The sequence below is a fragment of the Balaenoptera borealis genome, assembly GCF_965194805.1.
Source record: "Balaenoptera borealis genome assembly, chromosome: 2".
Lineage (NCBI taxonomy): Eukaryota > Metazoa > Chordata > Mammalia > Artiodactyla > Balaenopteridae > Balaenoptera > Balaenoptera borealis.
The window spans coordinates 3,240,106-3,264,149 of record NC_138867.1 but is presented as its reverse complement, the minus strand read 5'-3'; the positions used below and the strand labels follow the sequence as shown (position 1 = coordinate 3,264,149).

The 24,044-nt window shown below is 45.8% G+C and overlaps 1 long non-coding RNA gene across 3 annotated transcripts; it reads right to left on the bottom strand.

Annotated features, from left to right (window-relative positions):
- On the bottom strand, positions 1-20,482 carry LOC309623318. Of its 3 annotated transcripts, none has more exons than XR_014241315.1 (4): positions 6,243-20,482; positions 3,816-3,995; positions 1,967-2,350; positions 1-1,486 (listed from the first exon to the last, which is right to left on the bottom strand). It is a non-coding gene; the product is annotated as an uncharacterized lncRNA (long non-coding RNA). The 3 variants fall into 3 exon arrangements; XR_014241316.1 differs by having other exon boundaries at positions 2,210-2,350; XR_014241317.1 differs by lacking the exon at positions 6,243-20,482 and adding an exon at positions 6,094-6,236 and having other exon boundaries at positions 2,210-2,350.
- Between the last annotated feature and the right edge of the window lie 3,562 nt (positions 20,483-24,044).

Genomic DNA, 24,044 nt, shown 5'->3' with positions numbered 1-24,044 from the left:
AACGCACTGCTTTTCTGTCTCCATGAGGGCCGTCCTGCAGGGCCTGCTCCTATCTCAGCTGTTTTAACAGTGAACCGTAGAGCTGAGCGTCCACAGAAAAGTTAAAGATCTTCTAGAAGTTCAAAAACGTCGGGTACTTCCCCACGTGGGTGACTTGAATGACTTAGTCACACTTAGCCACATTCTTTGTGCAGAAGTGATCCAGTGTGAAATCCCCACTGGTTTTCAGGGGCCCATCAGGGACGTAGGAGAGAGAGGAGGTGACGTGTGGGCCCTATTGCCTCCACGTGGGAGGATGGAGGTTTTGTTTTTTTGCTTTTTTGGAAAAAAGGCATTCCTTTGAGAATGTTCTCCATTTGTTACTGGGATATCCCCACGGGTCTATCACATCTGCCTTGTGTCCTCGGGAGACCCCATGTAAAGGAGCAGAGCCGGGTGCCCTGGGGAGGTGATGGGGGCGCACAGGTGAGGAGTGCCCGACACCCCCCCACCCCAGGAGACATGCGTTTAGCCCGTCATGTGCTTGGCAGGGCTGCTCAGAGTCAGGGGTCCCAGGGCATCTGTGTCCCCACCGAGTGCCTTTGCCCCAACGTCCGGAAGCCTCCTGGATGATAGGGTCGCGGGCCGGGTTACAGAGGGAGCATGTAGACTGCAGGTGCCCTTGACCTTCAGCCTGGAGGCCCTGAAAGGCCTAATGACATTTTGAGAATTTATTTATTCAACAAATACTGATTAAGGACCTGCTGCGGGTAAGGCATTCTTATCCTGGACACACAGTGGGCAAAATAGGAGAAAAGCCTTCTCTCACTAGAGTGGACACAGGTGTGTGGGGCGGATAATCAATAACTAAATAAACTATGCCTCCATGTGTCTGAGGCAGATCAACGCGGGGCCATGACTTAGGGATGGGGACCGGGGTGCTGCCACATTTGACTAGGACTGTGAGAAGGCCTGGCTGCAAGAGACCAGAAGACGGGGAGGGAGAGAGAGCAGGAACGTTCCAGATGGGGGGAAGAGCAGGGTCAGGGCCCCAGGCAGGCCAGCGTGTTTGGAGCCAGTGGGGTGAGTGAGGTGGCTGAGAACAGCCAGGTAGGGAGGGTGGGCGAGGCCGGGACCTGCGGGCACACCAGGACCATGGGTCTTCTCTGGGTGCCCCAGGGGGCATTGAGGGTTTGGGGGGAAGGGCAGATCTGAGGTCCATCTGCAGTGGATTCAGGCCTGAGAATGGACAACAAGAACAAAGACAGAGCCAGCCGGGGAGAGAGAGCCACAGTCCAGGGGGTGGGTAGGGCTGGGTGGGAGCAGAGGAGAGGGCGAGGGGTCCAGTGGCCCTGTTGGGATGGCTCCAAGGCTCTGGATAGGTGTTTGCCGTGAGGGGCCCTCAGAGTAGCTCCACTCTGAGCAACTTCACCATGAACATTTAGGGCCTGACTCCTGGGAAATGATGTCCTTCCAGGACACCACATCTCTTGCTTCCAGTTGCTTCCTGTAAGAGAGGTCAAAGTGACAGCTTTAAAAAATGGATTTATCATACAGTAGAAAACACGTTAGCCTTTATAAGTGAAAACAGATAAAGGATGTCAAAAATGCTGGAATCTTAGAATGTGTTCTGTGTTCATACAGGCTATGTGAAAGCATCATTTGAATATTTTAAAGCCTTCTTTTTCTTTTTGTTAAAAACATACTGTCTTCAAGAACGCAGACCCCATGAATCACCTTTTTTAAAAGGGCAGCAATTTAAAGTTCCCATGCAGCCTACGTCATGAACAAGCTGCTATTGAAACATCCTGTGCTCTGGATAAAGTTCTAAGACCTTGGCGATTGTCTTTAGCATGAGAATCATACACAAATCCCACACATGAACTGTTTAGACTTCCATTTTTAATTATTCATGAAATGTGCAGAAACATGGTCCAATGCACATTTGAGCAAAATTCGCTAATGCCCGTGAACAAATCATAATCACCTCACCAGGGGGTCGGGGTGCAAGCTCCCCTTGAATCTGTGCCTTATTAGAACCTGATGCTGCCACACTGACAGCCAGCCCATGGTGACGGGTCCCCAGCTCCCAGACTTGGGGGCCTTGGCTGTGACGTCTCTACTCTCTCGACCCAAAGGGAGCCGCATTCAGCAGGTTTCTCAGATTCAAGGTTGATGTATCTGTGCTGAAGATACAGCCCGGCAGAGGGGCATGTTTCAGCTTTGGTACCTGGAGGAAACTTAGCTTCTGGTGTGACATCATACGTGACCTGGCTTCCCTGTGGGTCCATCTGTGCAGAAGCAGGGGTAACCACCAGGAGACTCCAACTCTTATGGGATGGAATGAAGTGAGCTTACTAACACTGATGGTCTGAAATTAAAAGGCAAAATATCAGGAAGCCAAGTTGGACACAAACATGAACAGGTAACCCACATAAGAGGAAAATGTTCAAACTTATTAAGTAGCAAAGAGATGTGAGTTACAATGGCGCACATCCAATTGCCTTTGGAAGATATTTATTAGCACTACTTATTGTCAGGCATTCTTCCAGACTCTGAGGATACAGAGATCTGTGAGATAAGTGTCGTTCTCCAGGGATCCTACTCCAGTGGAGAGGGATGGACAAACAAACACACAAGACCCCAGGGAATGATGAGTGATGGAGATAAAGCAGAGTGAGGTGTCAGGAGAGGTGGTCTTGGGTAGCAGGCTGGAGTATAGCAGGGACAAGACCAAAATCAGCTAAGGGAGTGTCTAGGCAGAGGGAGTGCAGGTGGTCTTGGCAGGGTCTTCTGCAAATTCAAGGACAGGGAGAGGTGGTATTGTGGTAGCAGAGTGAGGTGGGGATGATAAGGTGGGGGGGAGTAACAGGTGATAAGGCCAGAGAGGAAGCGGGGCCAGGTCTCCACACTCAGGGAAATGGGAAGTCACGTCAATGGGATTCCATGTTGTAGTTGCAATATGGATATATTTTAAAGTAGAAATGACAGATTTTTTTCTTGAGTTACACACTGAGTGAAAGAGAGAGAGAGAGAGAGAGAGAAAGGATCTAATTATGACTCTAAGATCTTAGTTAAAGCAAATTGAAGAATGTAGTTATAATTTACCAGGATGGGGAAAACTATGGGAGAAGAATGTTTGGGGATAAAGATTGAGTTCCTTTTAAGACATGAAGACTGAGATGCTCCTTGAACATCTAAGTGGAATTATTGAGAATGTAGCTGGACTTACAGGACTGTAGTTCAGGAGAGAGGTCTGGATTGAATCATCCGTGTATAGGTGGAATTTCTAAATGACAGATGAGTGTTATCCTCTAAGTAGTGCAAGTAAAAGAAACACTCAGTGAGGTAGAAGAACTAGGAGTAACTTTTCAAGAGACAGTGAAGGAGATTTTTTTTTGAAAGTGCAGTTGATCACGTGTCAACTATTATTAGCAGCTCAGATAAGCTGAGATCAGAGAATTGCCCACTGGTTTATGTTCTGGGCTGAATTGTGTTCCCCCAAAATTGATATGTTGAAGTCAAACCACTGGTACCTCAGAATATGACTGTATTTGGAGATAGGGCATTTAGAAAGGTAATTAAGGTAAAGTGAGGTCACATAGGTGGGGCCCTAATCCAATATGACTGGTGTCCTTATAAGAATAGGAGATTAGGACACAGACACAGGGAGAAGATGACCATCTACATGCCAAGGGGAGAGGCCTCAGAAGAAACCAGTCCTGCTGACATCTTGGACTTCCAGCCTCCAGAACTGTGAGAAAATAAATTACTGTTGTTTAGGCCACCAAGTCTGTGGCACTTTATCACAGCAGCTCTGACAAAGGAATACTCACTTGTCATATGTGGTGACTCGGCACAATGTTTGTGGCAGACTTTGCTGGTTAGCAGACCAATATTGATTCCTCCTTTCTCTACTGAACGCATCACATTTGGGTGACCATGTACCTGACTCTGAAGGATGGTCCATGATGGTCCTTTCCTCTTTGCCAGTGATTTAGTCCAGGGACCAAGTTCTGTTAAGAGATGTAAGAGGACATAGGCTAGGGCTTCTGGAAAAGGGCCTCCTCCTCGACAATGGAGAGATGCATGAGTAGATGGTCCTGATGCTGCCCCCTCCCTGCTTCCTCCTCTGGGTTCTGACAGCCAAGGACTGAAACTAGAAATTAACAACTAAAAGTGCCTCCATCCCGACGCATTCAGAATCAAACAACCCACATCCAATTCACAAGTTAAAGAAATCACAGTGGAGTTATGACCATACGTGTAAAAATATAAATATAGTAAAAGTACAGCAAATCAAATTTAACAGAAAAAGACAGAAAAAAAAATCAACACTCTTTAGAGGAAGAGAACATAATTCAGAATCCCTACAATAAATCATACACTAACTCCAGCACATGTTAAAAAATATGTATATATAATCAAAAAGCAAGAAAAAATAACAAAGAATCAAGAGATAAAATATTCAATAGAAGCAAATAAGGGATAAATCAAATATTGTCATTAGTGGGTAAAGACTTCAAAATAAGTAAGACTAATATGGACAAATGGACAAACAACACTGAGCAAAATATAATCGGTAAGCATTCTAGAAATACAAACTGCAAAATATATATATTTTTTAAAAAAGTATATTGAGTTAGTTTTAAAATTAAAGCAGAAGATAGAATTTATAAACTTGAAAATAATTCAGAATATAGTATTTGGGCTCGATTTTAAAGATAAGAAAGAATGGAAACAGCAGAACAGAGCATGAGACAAATATGAGTGAAGATATGAATGAGAGAATGAAACAGAAGCAATATTGAAAAGTAATTACCCAGAACTTTCCAAATGATAAGACATCAACTCACAAACAACTCATCAGCTTACAACTCAGCAAATTCAAAGCACAATGCAGAGAAAACTGCAATTAATCACATCATTGTCTGATTGTTTAAAACCAAAGATAAAGGGGAATATTAAAAGCACTGAGGGTTGGGTGGGCATCCATTAACTTCAGGGGAAGAGGAGGGATGACCACCTGAAGCTCTGAAATTCTATCCTCAGTGAAAATATTGCTCCAAAATTACAGGAAAATAAAGATCTCTTTAGACAAAAGCTGAGAGTATTTGTTTCCATCAGATTTCACACTACTGAAAATATGAAAGGGCCTTCTTCAGGAGCAAAGACAAGGATTCCAGAAAAAAGCAGAGAACTGGGGAAAAAGAAAGGTCATTGAAAAAGAAAAATGTATCAATAATTGTATAATATATTGTCTGTTTAAAACAAAAATAATAACAATGAGGGACTTATAACATGTATAGAAATAAAACATATGACAATAAGTGAAAGAAGAATTGGTGTAAAATCAAGTTAAATTGCTCTTAGAGGTTTCATTATTTGGGATGTAGAAAAGTGCCAGTTAGTGAGTTAGTGATAGGTAAGGATCCATTTTTTAAAATTTTTGAGATGACTACAAAGTGATAATAAACATAAAATAAAAAAATCTACTGGAGCAGATAAAATGAAATAATATATTAAATTAATTAAAAAGAAGAAGTTTAGTGGTGTATATAAAAGTAATATGTAATTAACAAGTAGCATTTATACTTGGATGGTTTGGCATGCGAAAATCTATCAACCTAGTTCACCCAGATTAATATATTAAAAGAGAAAAAATAAAATATGTTATCTCATTAGAAAGAGCAAAAAAATATAAAATTCAACATTCATTCAAGAAAAATTCTTGGAGACCTAGGAAGACATCTTTATTGCAATAAAACTATCCACTAAAGGCTGCATACTCCTTAGCAATGGGAGATTAGAAGCATTTTTATTAAATCAGGAAGAAATCAAGGTTGCCTCTCATCACTCTCTTCTATTTAACATTTTATTACAATCCCCAATTCAAAGACATTATATATTTAAAAAAGAAATATGATGAATAGGCATTGGTAAGGATGAGACACTATTTTCCTTGTTTCTAGAAGACATGATTATCTATACTGAAAATTCCTGAAAATCAACTAACTCTTGCTCACTATAAACTATTCATCAGGATTTCAGGATAGAAAACAATATAATACCAATAACAAGAAAAGCAGCCGTATTCCCTTCCTCCAAACTCACCATACACACGAAGGTAAAGATACAACTTGTACAACAGCAACAAAAATTCTAGGAATAAATCTATGAAAATAGGACTAGGAAATTTATGGAAGAATTATAAAAAAAAATATTGAAGTCTTTTAAATATAACTACTTAGAAGTACCCTCACCTCAAGTGTGTGAGTTCTGTATGAAGAACGTTGGAAGCTTTACTGGCAGGAAACATCATGACAAATGAGGAGGGGTCTTTGCTGTTTCTGATCTGGGGAGGGAGGGACCGGGTGTGTGACGTGTCCTCACACTGCCTGCACCATGCGTCAGCTCCGCCTCTGTTCACTGTGAAACCCAGGCAAGTTGCCCAACCTCTTCTGCCTCAGCTTTCTCTTCTAGAAAATGCTGACGACAGCACTGATGCGAGTCAAAGTACAAGGATACATAAAGCACACTTGCTTTGTTTCTCACCATGCAGAAGAGCCCCAGAAATGTGAGCTGCCCTCTCCCACACTTGCCCAGACATAAGGTTGGTCCCCAGCCCAGGTTTTCACCAAGATACAAAATGTTCTAAACTTCAGCTGGAACATAACAACAAGAGTTGACAACAAAATGTTTAAAAATGAGGATGCAACTAGAGATCATCATACTAAGTGAAGTGAGTCAGAAGGAGAAAGACAAATACCATGTGATATCACTTATATGTGGAATCTAAAATATCACACAAATGAACTTATCTACGAAAGAGAAACAGACTCAAAGACATAGAGAACAGACTTCTGGTTGCCAAGGGGGAGGGGGAAGGGATGGATTGGAAGTTTGGGGTTAACAAAGGCAAACTATTATATAGCAGATTGATCAACAACAAGGACCTATTGCATAGTGCAGGGAACTATATTCAGTATCCTATGGTAAACCATAATGGAAAAGAATTTTTAAAAAAGAATGTAAAAAAAAATGAGAGTGACGGAGGGGGTCTAGTCACTCTCAATATGAGATGACGTTGTCCACTGACCAGTACTCACCCCCAAGCTGACGGTCAGGAGAACAGAACAGGCTCCTTGAAGCTGACCCTACTCTGGTTCAGTACTTGTTCTGTGGCCATAAATGCAACTAACAGAGTAAGGAGGGACACATTATTCAGAAAATAAATTCCCAAAATAAGTATTTGAAAAAAATGACAGAAACTCAAATTATATCCTTTGAAAAAATATTCTTCAAGTGGATTAAGAAATTACTGTACAGAATAAACTTTTTTTCTTTATCTGATCTGAGGAATGAGACATTTCAAGCACATTTAGCGATGGAAAATCTCCATTGCAATGGAAGGTTATGATATTAAAAATACCCTAAATGGAGAAAAAAACATTCTTTTTACAAATCCATTTTTTTCAAGTGAATTTGTAATCCATGTGTCAGATTATTATTCTTAAAGCATAATTTCTACTAAAAAATCAATGGAAAAAAAAAGACAAGCATGAAAATATAAGGTTAGAAACAAAAATACTCCAGGTTAGGAAATTATTTTCCAACATTATTGCATCCAGATAAAATGCAAGTTAAAGCTTTGCCCGGTCTGCCGGGATTCAGCAGGCAATGCTGAATTCTGTCCATGACGCCCCGGGCCACCTCTGTCTGAGTTTCAGCAGGATTTTCAATCTGGTACACATTTTCCATACAGCAGTTTGACAATGTGTAGTAAGAGCTTTTGCACGTCCACAATTTCAGCCCTGCAATTCCACTGGAGGAATGTCTCCTAAGAAAATACTCATGGATGCAGTCAGCAGTCTCCGCTGAGATCATGGTCTCAGCCTTGTTTGTAGGAGTGAAAAATGCACCTATGCAAATGTCCCGGACAGAGAAATGTAAACATGGGAGCCTGTATTAGGGAAAAGTAGGTACCCATAACAGCTGCAATTTTCATGTGCTAGAGAGACATCTATGCATTACAAATATTACGAAGAAGTGTTCCAAACATGAATCATGTTTACTTCTGAGAGAGATTCTTCCACTTTACAAGATAATATAATAATTTTATAATTGAATAAACATCATTACAATAGCTTAAATTAACTTTAAAAATACACACTGTGATCATTTAAAACTGTACCTGTGGGGAGGGACGGAGAGAGACAGGCACCCAGTAGATGAAATTGAACAAGCATGGTCCCCCCAGGAAGTCCTCCCAGTAAGGGCACCCCTCCCCCCAGGAAGCCCCAGAAGGCAGATGTCCAGTGGTCTCCCAGAACGGCCCCACCTCCTCCCTGAGCCTCTTCTTAGTGTCTCCACCATAAACACAGGAGAGAGACAGGACTGCAGTCTTCCTTTGTCGCCTCTTCAGAGGCTGCACCTTTGGGGCAGGGAACATCAGTTAAAGATCAGGGGCTTAGCAAGAGGCTGGGGGTTGCCCTGCAGTTGGCTGACCTTGCCTGCTGCACCAAAGCCCCATGTCTATCTTTATTGATTAGCTTCTATTAATAACCCTGCAGCATTGGCAGGCATGTCGCAGGGCTGGCTGAGAGACTGTGGCCAGAGGTGTTAGGGAAACAGTCAGCATCCTTGACTGAGGCCCTGAGTCATTACTAAAGAGCCCGTGGTGTGTTTTGTAACTTGGGGGCCTGGGCCACGGCTCACTTCAGCTGGGTAATTATTGAACTGACCCTTGCAATATTCAAAGAACTATCACTTCCTTTCTAAGATCTGACCTTTGCCTGGCTCTCCTCGGAGCAGTTTCCCAACCCTGGGGAAGTCTTGTTGTGGAGTCTGTGTCCCAGGAGCCCCCTGCACACCAGAGGCAGGACGGATGAGGCTGTGAATTAGAGAGTCGAATTAGGCTCCAGTCTTCTGCCTTCAGGTGAGCAGGACCTGCAGCCACCATGGTCCTGGGAGCGCGTGAAATCTCTGTGAGACAGAAAAATAAAGAAATATGTAGTGGCTAAATCAGGGCACTGCACTCAGCTAACCTAAGGGAATTGTCCGATATTCTGCAATGCAATGAAATGTGATTTTGGTAAATCTCTCTATTTGAAACAACAATACACAAATGAAGCAGTAAAAATTCCAGGGACATCATGAGGTGGTCACATAGATGTATGGAAACAGAAAGGCATAGTAAACACATTTGCTCTGTAGAGATGCAAAGGGAGGGAGAGAGATAGTGAAACAGCCTTAAATGAAGGGACTTGAGGCCACAAAGTGAGAGGGATGAATAGCTGTCTGTTTATGCCACAAATAACAAAGCATTAAAAATGTTGATTTGCCTTTTTATCTCAATTTTGTTGTTGTTATTGTTCTTTTACTCTTTGTTCATAATAACTATTTCACAATGAGCTACTGTCAAGACAGAAAACTCAGAAGGTCAAGATCTGAGCAGGTTATCTGGGTTCTAAAACTGCATAAAGGTAACCTGGGAACTTGTTAAAATGCAGGTTCTGAGGCCCTGGACCAGACTTACTAACTCAGAATCTGGATGTGGGATGTGAGAATCAGGATTTTTATCACGGTTCCTGGATGAGAAATACTAAGAACAGATCATATCACACAGGCAGATTTGGTTATGGTAAATGATAGTAATGTTAAATTTTGCAAAATTTATGTAACCATTTACCTAATTTATTTAAAGACTATTTGAAAAAATTGAATAATTAAGTAATACTGAAGTAAGCATCATGCCTCTCTGGGCTAATGGAAGGAAGCACTAGCCTTGTATACATAGGTGATGTACCTAGAATGGTGTCTGGTACCAAGTAAATGCTCAATAAATTAGCTTTAAGAGGAAAGCTCTGATGTAATAGCAAGAATATAAACACTGGAGTCAGACTTGTGTGCTTTACAATACTTGCACAGGATAGTCAATCATTTTGCAATTCCATTATTATTATTATCACAGTTATTGTTATACTTCTTTTCCATTCCCACTGCTGCTACCCAATTTGAGGTCTTACCATCTCTCACATGGTCTCTCGTTTTGACCTTACTTGCTCTCACCTGCCTCCTGTTCCTCTCTAGGCTCTGGAGTTCTACACATGATAAAATAGGGGGTTTGTGCAAAATGCTAAGGTAACCTAAACTGTCCCTATGGCATTTGACATAATTCTCACTTGTGGTAACATTTCATCTTTGTGCACAGGATGAAGATGAATCATTGCAATAAAAAATATGGATTTATTTACCTTTTCAAATATTCACATACCAGACCTTCAGCTTCAGACACTTGTCCTCTGACAGTACAGTCTTCCAGCTGCAAGTTTGTATCAAATAGCGTGACTTCCAAAAGAAATGCCCCTTTTTCTCCAAGACCGCCTCACATCAAGGTCTTCCTCAGCTTGACTTTCCTCTGAAGCTGTCCCAGGATCAATCCATCCTTGCTTTCTCCCTTTATTGGCCATTAATCTGTAATACATCTGCATGACAGACATTTTATTTTTTTAAGTGAACTACCTTTTCTTATATTGCTCTCCTTATTCCTTTTACATCTGTTCCCCATCTATGACAGGTCCTGTCTCATTTTTTCACATTTTCTATGTCATCTCTACTAGAACCTGACACACAGTAGCTGCTTAATATATAATATAATGTTGACAAGAACTCAGTTTGTTCCTGGCACTAAGACTCAAATCAACCTCATGAGTTGGGTGCTATTATTATTCCCATTTATAGATGAGGAAACTGAGGCAAATAAAACTTAAGTAGCTTGCCTAAAGTCTCAAAGCAATAAAAGGAGTGAAACTGGGGTTCCAAAGTGGGAGTTTGACTACCCAGTATTTAATCTCCTTATGTTCATCAAATCATCAATCATCTTGAGTTGATCTGTGGCAAATCCTCTTCTTGCTGTGAGAAGAGCACCCAAGGGGCCCAGCCCCAGGAGAGCATGAGCTTGGAGGTTCCCCATAACACTGACTGGCCAGGGACCTGCTCCCTTGTAACCCTCAGCACATCTCCCATGCCTGGCCAATTAGTACTGAAGCAGAATGAAGCACCAGGACAAGATGTGTGTCCTGGGTGCCATTTGCACAGTTTGCAAAGAAATGGCATCCAATGTTCCATCGTCACCTGAGAAACCACTGGAAGTCCGTCACTCTAACCCTGCCTGGAAGGCATGAATCCCAATCTGTGTCCCTAAAAACACTCCAAGGCTCAGCTCAAGTGCCGCCGTCTTTAAAAAGCCTTACTCCTTCCTGGCTCCCAAGGGAGTGTGTCCTTTCTCTGAATGTCCACCGCTCTCAGGACAAGAGGAAGTTGGTGTGGTGAGGAGGAAGGACTCTGGAACCAGGCAGCTTGATTCTCATCCCAGTTCTGCCACTTCCCACCTGGTATGACCCTGGACACACCACCTCGCCTCAGCTTCCCCCACGTGAGACGGAGAGCATCATAATGCCATCTCACCACGTTATAAAGCATATACAAAACATATATATAGTTCTTAGAACAGACTGTTTATTACTGTTATGAGGCTCTTTTCCTGTCTTCCTCCTGCACGCGTGCCCGCACTCCCATAACTCTCCAGAGGTCTAAAGTTTCAAGAAGCCTCTTACCCACATGTCACCTTGATGCCTTGAATATGGTAGTAACTGGATATGTAGAAATATGCATTATTTCTATAAGAATACAATCTTTCTACAAGAAGTAACCTGGTCTAAATTTAGATAGATAATATCTGAATGAACTTGACCACCACAACAATGACCTAGATTGTTCCTGGCACATCATATCTGCCCCCCCCACCAAGCAAAAGCCTCTTTGTTTACAGTATTTTGTTATTTTGTTCTCTGCACATCAGTCAGGAATTTTTGGGCCCAGAGTGAACACAGAAATGTGCATGGTGAAACGTACAGGTATAGAATTGAGCTCGGTTTATCCTTCTAAGCACTGCATTTGTTTCCATAATTCAGGTAAATGCTATGGTTAATAGTTAACTAGGCTGGCTTCAACAAGGATCACAAAATTTACCTACCTTTACAATACAAAGTGTACTGATTTTTTTTTTTTTTTCTATTTACTAATCCTATTTTAAAACAAAGCACGGTATATTTGGGCTTTGCCTCTCAATTTTTCTTGATCTTCACTAGGTGATAAATGCACCTTAGTAACAACATAAAAAAAAAAAAACCTATTCTATTCAGGGAGATGCAGGATGCTCTGTAGACGGGTGGATTGCATTTCTTTTACATTTTCAGAAATAAACCCAGAAAATCTTAATTGCTATGAAAATCTAGTCAACATTTATTTTAAAAATATAGCATAATAAAAAATGTTAATCAGAAAATAAACAAGTATATAAAAGAACTGTAATAACCTTTTCCACTAAAGTGATAATTACATTTTTTACTTTCACAATCTAATTTTGATGTTTTTCTTAACGGTATGTGATTAAAAATATTTATATGTTCAGCTGTCTGATTTTAAGTTTCTGGATAATTTAAAAACAGATTGTTAGAACTATTACTTTCCAATAGAAGGGTAAAAACACACAAACACTATCTGAGAACATAAAAACAATGATCTATAGTCTTACATTATTTCTAAAATATTTGGCAAGATTAGAAATCATCATTATTTCTGATAGTACAGAATCTGTTTTTGATTTCATAGTTATCATTTACCAAAAGCAATTCAGATTGGGTAAACACAATGAAAAAATACACAGTAATTAATTTTTCCAAGCAACCTCCTGGATAGAACCAGGGCAGGCAAAATGCCAGATAACAGAGAACCTTCAATAACCTACAGCACAAATGTATTTGAAATACGAAAGTGGTTCACGCTCTCTATTCAAACGGCCGTCAGTGGTGCTGGCACCTGGGCCGTAAACATCCAGGGTCAGTTACTCTTACCCAGAATTAACTCAGATGGGAAACTAGCCGCCTGGCTAATTCCCTCTAATTGAATGTTGTTTAATCACATCATTTCCCGGACCAGAATTCTTAAACTTACTATTTTTTTCTTTCTGTTCCTAACTTGTTTGCCCTCACTAATTAAAGAAATGTGCCGTGTTTGAAAACAAACAAAAAATAATTGGATATGCTGGTAGGAAAATTGCCCAAGAGATCATGCCAAAAACGTGTGGGTGATTCAGAACAAGCAGTTCCCCTCCTTTTTTGGTTTCAATAGCTATTTTAAGTTGCCGGCTGAATAGGCACAACTTGGCAGAGCAGCTAAGAATAGACGTCCACCCGTCCCTCTGAAATGCAGGGGAGGCTGGCTTGAAACCTCCCGGTTCCTCTGGGCTTCTGCAGAGATTGATCTAAGGAGAGCACCGTCACTTAAGACCCAACTTTCATTCCACGCTGTCTGCAGTTAGCAGCGGAGAAAGTTTAATTCTGAACTGTGAAAAGATTCAATAAGTCACCACAAATCACCCCGGCTGAAGCCCAAACTGAGTAATTTACACAGCACTTTGTGATCTTCAAACAGTTTGCAGTGGGCAATTATTCATGCCCGACATGGGGCCGCTGGGTCCAAGCTCCCTGTTTGTTCTAAGGCCGAGGAGAGGTGTTTGAAAACCGCAAGAGACGACCAGGGGCCCAGAGATCACGGCTAATGTGACACCCCCAGGCCTAATCTTCTTAGAGCACTGGGATAAAATAAGTATCCATTACAAAATCGCCCTTCATCCTGCCCCCTTCTGAGCCCGGCCACTCTGATAGCCAGCTCGGAGACAATTGTGTGATTCTAGACTTAATCAGGTATTAGGCGCTGAGGCAGGAGGAGAGGGGCTAATCTCCATATTTAGTCCATCTGTACTGGTGGACCTGACTTGCCTGGCCCCGATAGATCAAAAGGAATTGGCAAAAATCAGATTAAGGCTGGAGAAAGGGGGGAGTTTCGAGCCGTGTAACAGGCACATTTTTTCTCCCTGCCTTGGATGTGTGTACATTTATTAAGACCATGCGGTTAATCCCATGAGCTTTCAGTGCATTGTGCTTGCCTTTTCTTCTTCTGCCCCTTCTTTCAATCGAAAAAAAAAAAAAAAAGCCGTTAAAGTGAAATATTGTATTAATTATCAAAATATGAGCCCTGCACATCGAGGGCTGATGGAGTTGCCCGGTTTAGAGAAGCCCAGCGATTTGGGTGTGCAATACAGCCTGTGGGCTCGCTCGTCCGCCCGGGGAAGGGCACAGGCCTGGCATTTTCTGGGACCGAGACACACGGCGGAGCAGTGTGAAGTCAGCGGAAGAGAAGATGCTAATTATTAACACAGGCTGCCACGGAACCGGGCTGGCGGTGGGGCAGGTGTAAGCGCAGCTCTGCGACATCTGATCTCCTGGCGTCACCACCTTGCTGCAGATCTCTGAGACGGAGCCCGGGAAACATATGGGATTCACCAATTAAACTGGCTCCTGTTTTCTCCTTTAAAACGTACTGCCACGTTAGACACCAGTCGGTTATTTTCTTCCCCGCTCCTCCGTGTGGTTTTGTCGGCAATACCATCTTGCCTCTGTGGTCCCCGCCGCTGCCTCTACCCACGGGTGCTTCCAACCCAGGTCGCGCGGACAGATGGATAAGGAGGGCGAAGGATTCACACTCTCGCCGCTGTTGGCCGTCACCCGCTGTTTGTAAACAGTGACATGTGGCCACCAGCCGTGTCCTTCAAGCGCCGATAAGTTAAACGTGCAGGCGGGCAACCTTGAGCTGGCCCCCATCTCATGATGGACACGGCGCATGGCTCGGCCTGTCCCAGGCGGGGATGGAGAGAACTTGCTGCGCGAAAGGAAACGTGGTCAAAGGAGCACGGGCTCCGCTCCTGGAAGGCTGACAAAGTCCCTTCTCTCTCAGGAAGCCCCACGCAGTGCCAGAAGAGAGCCGCATGGCCGCTGGATTTTGGCAGTTGAGTCACCTCATTAGAGTGGATTAAGTCGTGATGCTGAGAAGGATAAAAGGTGAACAGCAGAGCGAGAGGACGGCAGCCGCGGCAGCGCCGAGTGTCATCTGTGGCCGACGTGTCACCGACTCTCACCCATGTGGTTCACACTTTCAATTTCCTTCCGCAGGAACCGGGCGGTAATTGCAGAGGCTGGTGCTGGAGCTGCGCGTCGGGGGCCTCCCAGCCCTCGTCACCTCCTCTTGATGCTCGAATCCAGATATGTTCAAAGGCAAAGGTCCAGAGCCTGCGGATTCCCCCCGGGACCTGGGGAGGGGGTGATGCCGTTCAAAAGTGAACAAATAAGAAACGCACCACGCTTGCAGGATGGCAATTAAATTAGCCACCACTGTCTGAGCCTGGCTCGGTCTCCAGCGTTTGGCAGTAAGTCGCACTGGTGAATCCCTGCCTTTGATTCTGCCTCACAAGACTTAAAAACACAACACAAGGACAAACTCAGGTGTCCCCTGGCGTCCTGCCTCTGCTGCACGTGTGTTTCTGCAGGTGCGTCTTTATCAACTGGGGCCGCGTCTGCGTTCCTCCCAGACGCGGTGCCATGTTGCAGTTTCCCCGTCAATCTGGCTGTGCCTTTCTTCTGCTCAAATTATAGGAAATAAAGAAAACCAACTCCAGATGTAAGTGATTTTATGAGCAAGGGGTTAAGGAGTTCAAGAGGATTTTAGATTGTTGGGAAGACAGAATGCATGGGGCGAAGCCAATCTGTGGTCAGGAAGGAAGGAAAGGAAAGGACAGGAACAAAGCAGATCAGATAAACACTTGGAATAAAAATAAGGAATTGTTGGACAGCTCTCCTGACTTGCCCATGTTTCCCTATCTCCAGCTGTCAAGGGGATGTTTTTTCTTTATAGTGGAGGGGGGCTGGGGAGGGGGCTTGCATTTCTTGGGAAGATTAGTGAGAAAAATCTCTAAGCGCTCTGAGCTGCACACACGAGGGTTGGTACGTAATTGTGACTTATCATCGTTTGGGGCTTCAGGACAGGCAGAGGGTCACCCCCAAGGCACCTGATCTCATGACGCTGCCTCTGAATCGCCAAGTCTGGCCAATGCAGGAGAGACGCAGGGCAGAGCCCGCAAAGAGAGTATCGTTAGTATTGGGAGAATGTTCCTGAAAGGTGGAGTCTTTGCTCATCAACACACCAGGGCATTTTTGTAATAAATAAATGAGATTTTGATGTGGATTGAAAAAATGCCCTGTATTGTTAGTAATTTGTCCTCCACAGCCTAAATAGAGAATTTCTACTTAGACCAGGCACCCTTTTTAATCCTCAGCACGGGTTAGCACAGAGAGCTGGCTTCCTTATATTGTGTGTGTGTGTGTGTGTGTGTGTGTGTGTGTGTGTGTGTGTGTGTAAGGCTGCCATCCGTCCTACCCCTGGGACAGCGAGACTTTCAGTGATGATTCTGGAATGCACAGCCTCCAACCTAAGGAAATGCTGCATGCACCCAGACCCTTGTGCCGTCCCGTCAGATGATCGTCTAGGGCCTCCCCGTCCTCTCTCTCTAAGCCAGTTCCGAAGGCCCAGCCCAAGCCAGTGAACACAGTGTCCTGAGATGGGGCCAGTCCCCAGGAGAGGGAGGCAACCCAGCATGCTCAGTCTAGGAAGGGACCTTGAGGACACAGAACGGAACCCGTGGACAGCTGGCTGGAGGTGCCTGGCTTGCTGGTGGAGCCACGGTAACAGAAGTGTCACTCCACCCCCGAGGTCCAGAGATGGGGGACAAGAGACCCTGTTGTGCAACCATTTACCGCTCGCACCCTTCTGATATGGGAGGCAGGGGCCCAGCAGTTGGCGTCTCTTCTCTGAGTGACTGCCAGACGGCCTCCGGCAAGTGCAGACTCTTAGACCTCAAACCGCATCAGCTCAGAAGCAGAATCTCTTCCCTGTTTCCTGTGACGGACCCGAGTCCAACTCTGGGCCTCGCTTCCTGGTCTTTTTTCCCCTCTTTAATCAACTTCCTTGGCGATGGATAACCAAGGAGACAATGGAGATGGAGCCCACCAGATTCCAACACCATTTCTGTTCCATCGTTTGATTATTAGGCTTGTCCTGTACCTTAAACCCAAGGATTCTACTAATGATACACCAGAGAGGCCTGGAGGAGACAGGGCACCCTGAACTGTCCACGTTTTGGAGGCCAAGCCCTTGCCTTCCACGAGCAGGGACATTGAACTGGAGGACCTTTGCCTCAGCAAGTCCAAGTCCCCTAGTCTGTGATGGCTCAGCTCAGCCCCACCGCAGGACACAGACGACCAGGGGCCTGCACTGAGATGGTGCTGGGTCCCAGGGAGGTGGCACTGGGTGACGTGGTGATGGGTCCCAGGGAGGTGGCACTGGGTGACGTGGTGATGGGTCCTGGGGAGGTGGCACTGGGTGACGTGGTGATGGGTCCTGGGGAGGTGGCACTAGGTGACATGGTGATGGGTCCCAGGGAGGTGGCATCCTACTGTAACAACACCTGTGCCTTTAGTTCTACGGGGAAACTACACCCTGTGCCTTAGTCTGACCATAACATTGGAGGAGATATCTGGGTGAATACAAAGAAATCAAGTGCGAACATAACATTGGTCAACTATAGGCTTTATTTCTTAATAGGATCAATTAAAAAGATTTAGTGATAATTCTCCAATAGATAAAAATGATATAATTAATAAGTGTGAATACATGAATTCTCATCTGTATAACCAAGGTAATGATATAGATCAAAGGAAGATGTAATGTAACAATGTGAAATATACAGAAATGTGTAGAAAGACACACATTAATATAATAATGCTGTATATTTATTGAATAAGCTCATTATTCCTATTCAGGGGATCCAGGATACTTTAAGAGTTTTGTGTTTTCAGATCACCTTGTTAGAAACAGATTAAGAAAATGATAGCAGTTATATCGGATGATTAATTACCACTGTCCCAAACTGTGCATTCTTTTGTGGCTGATCCCGGCCGGAGAACTGTCCTCACCACCACTGTACTGCAGATCTGTGGTGTCCAATACCACAGGCCCAGAGCCGTCCACGCAAATAAAGCAAAAGTGGACAGAATGGTTTTAGCATCTACTGTAGACCCGTTGCTGTTCTTTCAGAGAAAAGACATGGCAGGCCAATGTATTCCCACTTGAGACCAATCTGACTGCTGGAGCTGGTGGTGATAAACCCTGGCTTTTCAGGCTGGAAGGTGTGCGAGCTGAAAGAAGGGACCACATGGATCATGGAATCAGTGGAGACTGCACCCAGGTCTGTGCCCCGTGGACCTGCTGTGGGTACACAGGTAAGAATGTCCACCTGTGCTGATGCCTAGTAAGCAGGCAGCTGTCCAGAGTTGGGTCTTGTCTTGGCTGAGTAAACCCTCCACAGATGAAACACATTATTTAACCTGAATTATCTAAAAATTACATACGCTACTGTTCTTCCCACATGAAACCATGTTCATCTGATAAAAAAGGGTGTCTTCATGGAAAGCCACCGTCTCTATCACCCAGGGCCTCCGGAAGTCGTCCTTCAGAAAGCCTGTCTGGCTCAATCAACGCCGTCTCCCCGAGGTGGGGCTAACCCTGACCTCTGAGCTCCCAATGTCTTTGGGCTCCGCCGTGTCTCCCACCGTCTTGTGCACATTTGCTTTGTCGTGTTGTCCAGTGAATGCTTGTTGAATGATGGTACATGATCCATTCAGGGATTGCTGGCCAGATATCCAAGTCATGGCAACATGGCGCTACTTAAAAGCTCCCTGCTGATGGATCTCAAGACTGTGAATCTCTTTAGTTCTCTCTTGGGAGAAAACACACGTGTCGCTTAAAGCTCACCGATTTGTTACTCGCATCTCAAATCTTTACAGAGAAGATGCTCAGGTAAGATGATCTGGTCCAGATCCGGACGTTAGTTCAGCCTCCTTTGCCCAGTGTCTCACGGAGCTGGGTGTCTCATGGTACCATGTCCATGTCACGGTACCCGTGTGTTTATGGGACTCACAGCAAGTATGCATCTGGTTGTGGCTGCCTTGTCATGAAAAGTGCTCCTTTGCATGCAGGAAAGTTCCGCCAGTTCTGGAAACTCTGAGGAACTCCTTGAGATCGAACTCGAGTCACGAGTCTGTGTTTGTTTTGCTGGAACGGCAACACCGATACCTGTTTAGTTCCTGATTCAATACAGCTTTACACACTCCAGGGGGAGGACCAGTGGCCTTACCACGCATCCACCTTAAAATACAGCATCACCTTCGTGTCATAAACCAGTTTATTTTCTGTGTTGTACTGCAGACTAAGGATGATACAAAGTCCAGCTTTCATGTCCAGGAAGGCCAAGCCCGTGTTGCACAAGGCCGAGCGTGTGGACAGCCTGTCAGCACCGGAGGACATTTCTGCGAGAAGGTCACAGACCTGAATGCATTAGCGAGGCGGGCGATGCACGGTGGCCCCGGCTTCCCCTCGGTCCCCGGCAGCAGCTGCACATTAGATGACGCCCCCTTTCAGCTCTAAGTGCTGCTGCTGCCCGTTATCGGCCGGTCGCCAGCGGGCTCAGGGGAGCAGCGCTATCTCCTATGGCCATGAAAATTGATATTGAACATGGAAGGGAAAATCTCACAAGCTGATAGCAATTAGCTAAAAAGGATTTGCGACTCCATGATTCATCACTCCAGGGGACCAAAGTCATTTGCAGACGCTGTTTCCAGAGTCCCCGCGCGCAGCTCCGAGCTCTGCCTCTGTTTCCCTCCCACTGGGGTGTGACATTTTCGGCTTTCAGAGCCCCTTTCCAGAACAGAGGCTGTCGCAGGTGGGGACTCTTCTGTCACAGATGCTTTCATGAGAAGGTGCCCAAAGCCAGGCTCAGATGCTTACTTCTATTTAGATATTCAAGTCGGAAAATGGAAATCAGTTTCCTTAAGAGTTTGCTGTGTTGTTTTTGTTTAGGAGAGTAATCTGTGACTCTGGGTCAGTAAGAAAATTTTACCTAAGTTAATCAGAATAATAGTGCTAAGGTACCAAAAGTGTCTCGAGATTATTTTCCAAAAAGAAACGCTTGACCCAGGTAGCCGCCCCTTTATTCTTGATCGCCGAGTTGCACCGACCCCTGGCATGTGACCCCAGTGCCGGCCCAGTGGAGGCTGCGCTCCCTTCCGTGGCGGCAGGACTCCCCGGCCGCCTGGGCCCACCTGCAGCTCTGGCTATTTAATCTATGTATCTGGTGCCAAGCATTCCATTAGAATAATATCCCAGACCTTCTCTATTTCTTAAGTGGACAGAAAATTTCTGTGCAATTTTGTCACAAATGATGCAGAAAATCGTGCCCTGGGTGTTTCTCCATGTAGAACTGTGACAGACCTGAACAGGAAAGTTAAACATAAACACTTTTATGACCCCAGAGAAGCGAGAGGGCGCTGGAACTAGTATTATAGAGCAGAAATTACAAAGGAAAACTTCATTTATACAATTTTCTTTACTATTTATATATGTGAAATAAATCATATATTTATATACTCTTTATTTTAATGTCAATGTGCATATATGTGTGTATATATATATCAGAATACACACACACACACACACATGCATCGAAATTAAAAGCTGCTTTATGACAAAAAAATACCATAAACAGACCAAAAAGAATGCCACATGTAATCTCATCATCAGTTAGGGAGGTGAGATTCATACAGCGATGTCCTCTTGTCCCCTCCAGTGACTGGTGCCTAATAGCACATCTGACCACAGGAAGGCTTGGCCGGGACTGGGGGGCTCTCTGATGGCCGTGCAGACCGAGGGGAGGGCCAGTGTGGGGAGCCAGAGAGCCCAGAGCCAGCGCCTCCTGTCGGCCCCACCTCAGCAACCTGTGGGGACCAGTCCCCCGTTTTATGGGTCAGGGAGGGTCGGCCATCCATCCATTTCCAACTATGGGTTCTGGCTTCCTCCTGTTGGCCACAGAGCCGCCCTTGCTCTACTAGGGTGCATTTCACCTTGAATGGCCTGTGCAGTCAAGCGTGCTTTAGCAGTGATTTTGTGGCCAGCAGGAAATTGTCTGGACACGTGTGGAAGATTAGGGACAGGAAGGAACCCACTTTGAGAAATGTAGGTACCTCGGTGGGAGGGCAGGCTGGAAGCAGGGTGGAGGGAGCATAGCCAGGTCGACACAGTTGTTCCCCAGAGACCAGGAGACTCTGGGAGGTGGACTTTAGGTGGACGAGGTGCCCACGGGATGGACAGGACATTGAAGGTCTCCAGAGGACCAGTTTCTGCAGCACCTGTGGCAAACCTAGAAATGGGTTAAAACTAGAAAGTAGGGGGGTAAGGGGTGAATAACACAACATGGAGAAAGCTTTTCTTCTGGGGTTGGAGAGGAATTCTCGGTGGGTGGTAACATTGCATTCAACACACAGTGGGCTTCAGGATGATTCAGAGATACTTCATGTGCCTGTGATCTTAGAGCTCCAGGTCTGTTAGTTATGTCATCAACTGCATCCAGCTTATGTTAATGTGGTGATATATTACTTAGTTGCAAAGCCATTGCACTGACCACCTTTATAGGTCCTAGAAACCAGGGGATCATATGGGTAACACCTGGAAGTTTTGGGATCTCTGAAATCCATCTCTTGCCAATTCTGAACCAATGATGGGTGATACCGGCATCCTGAGACCAGGCTTCCTCCTCCCCGTTTCTTCCTCTGGCTCTTTCTTTCCCTCTTTCCCCAGAGGACGGATCTCCTTGTGTGATAGTCCCCATGCTTAACTTCCTGCTGATTATTTCAGAAACGATCCCTGCCCTGTGCCTGGGAATTCCAACCCCGAGAACTTGGAAACGCCCTCTCAGCTCCCAGAAGGGAGCTTCCCCTTCTGGCTTTGGTCTTGTGAGCATATTTCCTCTTTGGATGGATGTTGTGCTTGCTCAGGGCTCCCAGGTCTATTTGGACTTGGGAACCATGTCCTCCCCCATGCTTGGTATAAGCCTGTGAGCTCCCGACAAATAGCCCTCTTATCTCATCGATGTGCTCCAATTAGAGGGCAAGTTGTCTCCTTGCGTCTCTGACTCTGAGATGGAGAAATTCCAGCCCTCACAGCCCAAGGCCAGAGCAGGTCACAGGGCAGCGCTGCAGGAGGGCTGAGCCACGTACCGTGTGTCCTCTGCACCACGCTGGCCGTGTGATGCCAGCGCTGCTCTGTACAACATCTGCTTAGCAAGCCGTGGTCAAAACTGCTGACAGCTCTGATCCTGGTGGGAGATGTGAAAGCAGGGAAACGGATCCCTCCCTGGGAACTGGATCTCATAACCTTGTGTCTCAGAAAGGTCAAATAAGATAGAGAAGAAATATGTAAATGCAAAGCAGTGCATTTGGGAGCAGGTTGGGGAGGGAGAGAGCTTGGCTCGCGGAGTGGGGACAGGAAATGTGAGCTGTGGGTGAGATGGTGCTCTGGCTCTGCAGCCGCTGTTCCCAGCCTGACAGCTTTGACCTTGAGAAGGCCGGTTCTCCACACTCACCTCCCCGGTGCTCAGGCTAGGAGCCTACAACTGCATTGGTGATTGGGGTGAGACGGTACCAGGGTGGAGGTGAGCCAGCACCTGGGCAGCAGGAGAGTTGGACCCGTGCTGGGGAGACTCTGATGGGCGAGGCACATTCTGTTCCCCACTGACTCACTCTTCCAGTGCCAAAGTGCATGTCCTTTGGGGTGGGACTCAGAGCGCACCTCTGCTGGTCCCATATTTGCCACCATTACCCTTCAGCTTCCATCAGCATTTTATTTCTCTTTCCTGGGCACTTACCATTTCCTTCCCCTCCACATAAATGCCTCTGTTAATCCACTACCCCTAAGGATCTCAGGGAGGGGTGGACAGGTGTGGACGCTGTGGTGTGGCTCCGGGCCAGGGGTCTGGGTCTGTCTGTACCGTCGATCCAACGCTGGCCCATGGGGGACCTGGAGCAGGTCCTCTCTGTGCTCAATGTTTGCACCACGAACAGACCTCAGTACCATACCCCTGTCAGATGGTCTTATTTGAGTGACTTAACTATATTTGCAAAGTGCTTAAAACAATGAAAATGACACACATGCACACACACAAGTTACTTGTTCCTGAGGACCCAGCCATGCCTTCTTCTTGTTCATGTACCCAGTGCCAAGCTTGGTGACATGCACAGGCTGCAGGGTCAACTGGTTGAGTTGCACAAAGAAGTTCAGGGAGGCCCCCGGTAGCTGCCCAGTCCTTGGAGAAGACTGTGTGCCCATGGGCTCTTGTGCCCCCTCCTTGAGCCTCTGGACCCACTGGCTCTTCAGGCTCTGTGGCCTCCAATCAGCGAGGCCTTAGCCCAACCTCATGGCCCGGAGCTGCACGGTCCCCGGGCAACTCGGGGTCGTTCACCTCCCAAGGACAGGCCTTTGGTCAATGGAGGCAGGCTGGATGGACACGTCCTCCCTCTGACCCCCCTCCTGCGGCCCCTCTGAGTCCAGGGCACAGGGATCCTAGCAGAAAGGTCCCAAGGGATAGGCAGCCACTCCACGAGGCATCGGCCTTCGGCTCCCTGTACAGGAACTCTCTGCCTGGACCCTGCTCCCTGGGGAACCAGGGCTCCCACCTGCCTCACAGGCTCTTCTGAGGCCAAACAAGCACAAAGCAGATGCTTCAGTGGGCTTTCACTTCTTGAAAGTGACTAACGTAAGCCATACACGTCAAGGAAGCCATAGGTCCAGAGGTGTCCCTTGCATAGACCAGGACCTACTGGACAAACTTAGCCCTCGGGGAGGAGGTTTGCACCCTCAGGGTCCAGCTCCAGTGGTGTGGACCCTCCAGGAGAAGCCCCAGGGCCCACATGAGGGCTGTATCAGGGGTCGTGGTTGGCGTGGCTGGTGAACCCTCACCCCTCATCATTTTTTCTGGTGCCACCTTGGCTTTGATTCAAAGGATGATCATAAATTTGTATGTTTCCTGGAACTGAGGTAACAAAGTACCACAAGCTGAGTGGCCTAAAGCAAGGGACATTTATTTATTCTCTCGCAGTCCTGGAGGCTAGAAGTGTGAAATCAAGGTGTTGGCAGGGCCACACTCATCCAGAAGCTCTGGAGAAAGTCCTCCTCCCCTTGCCCAGCTTCTGGAAAATCAGGTGTCCCTTGGCTTGTGGCCA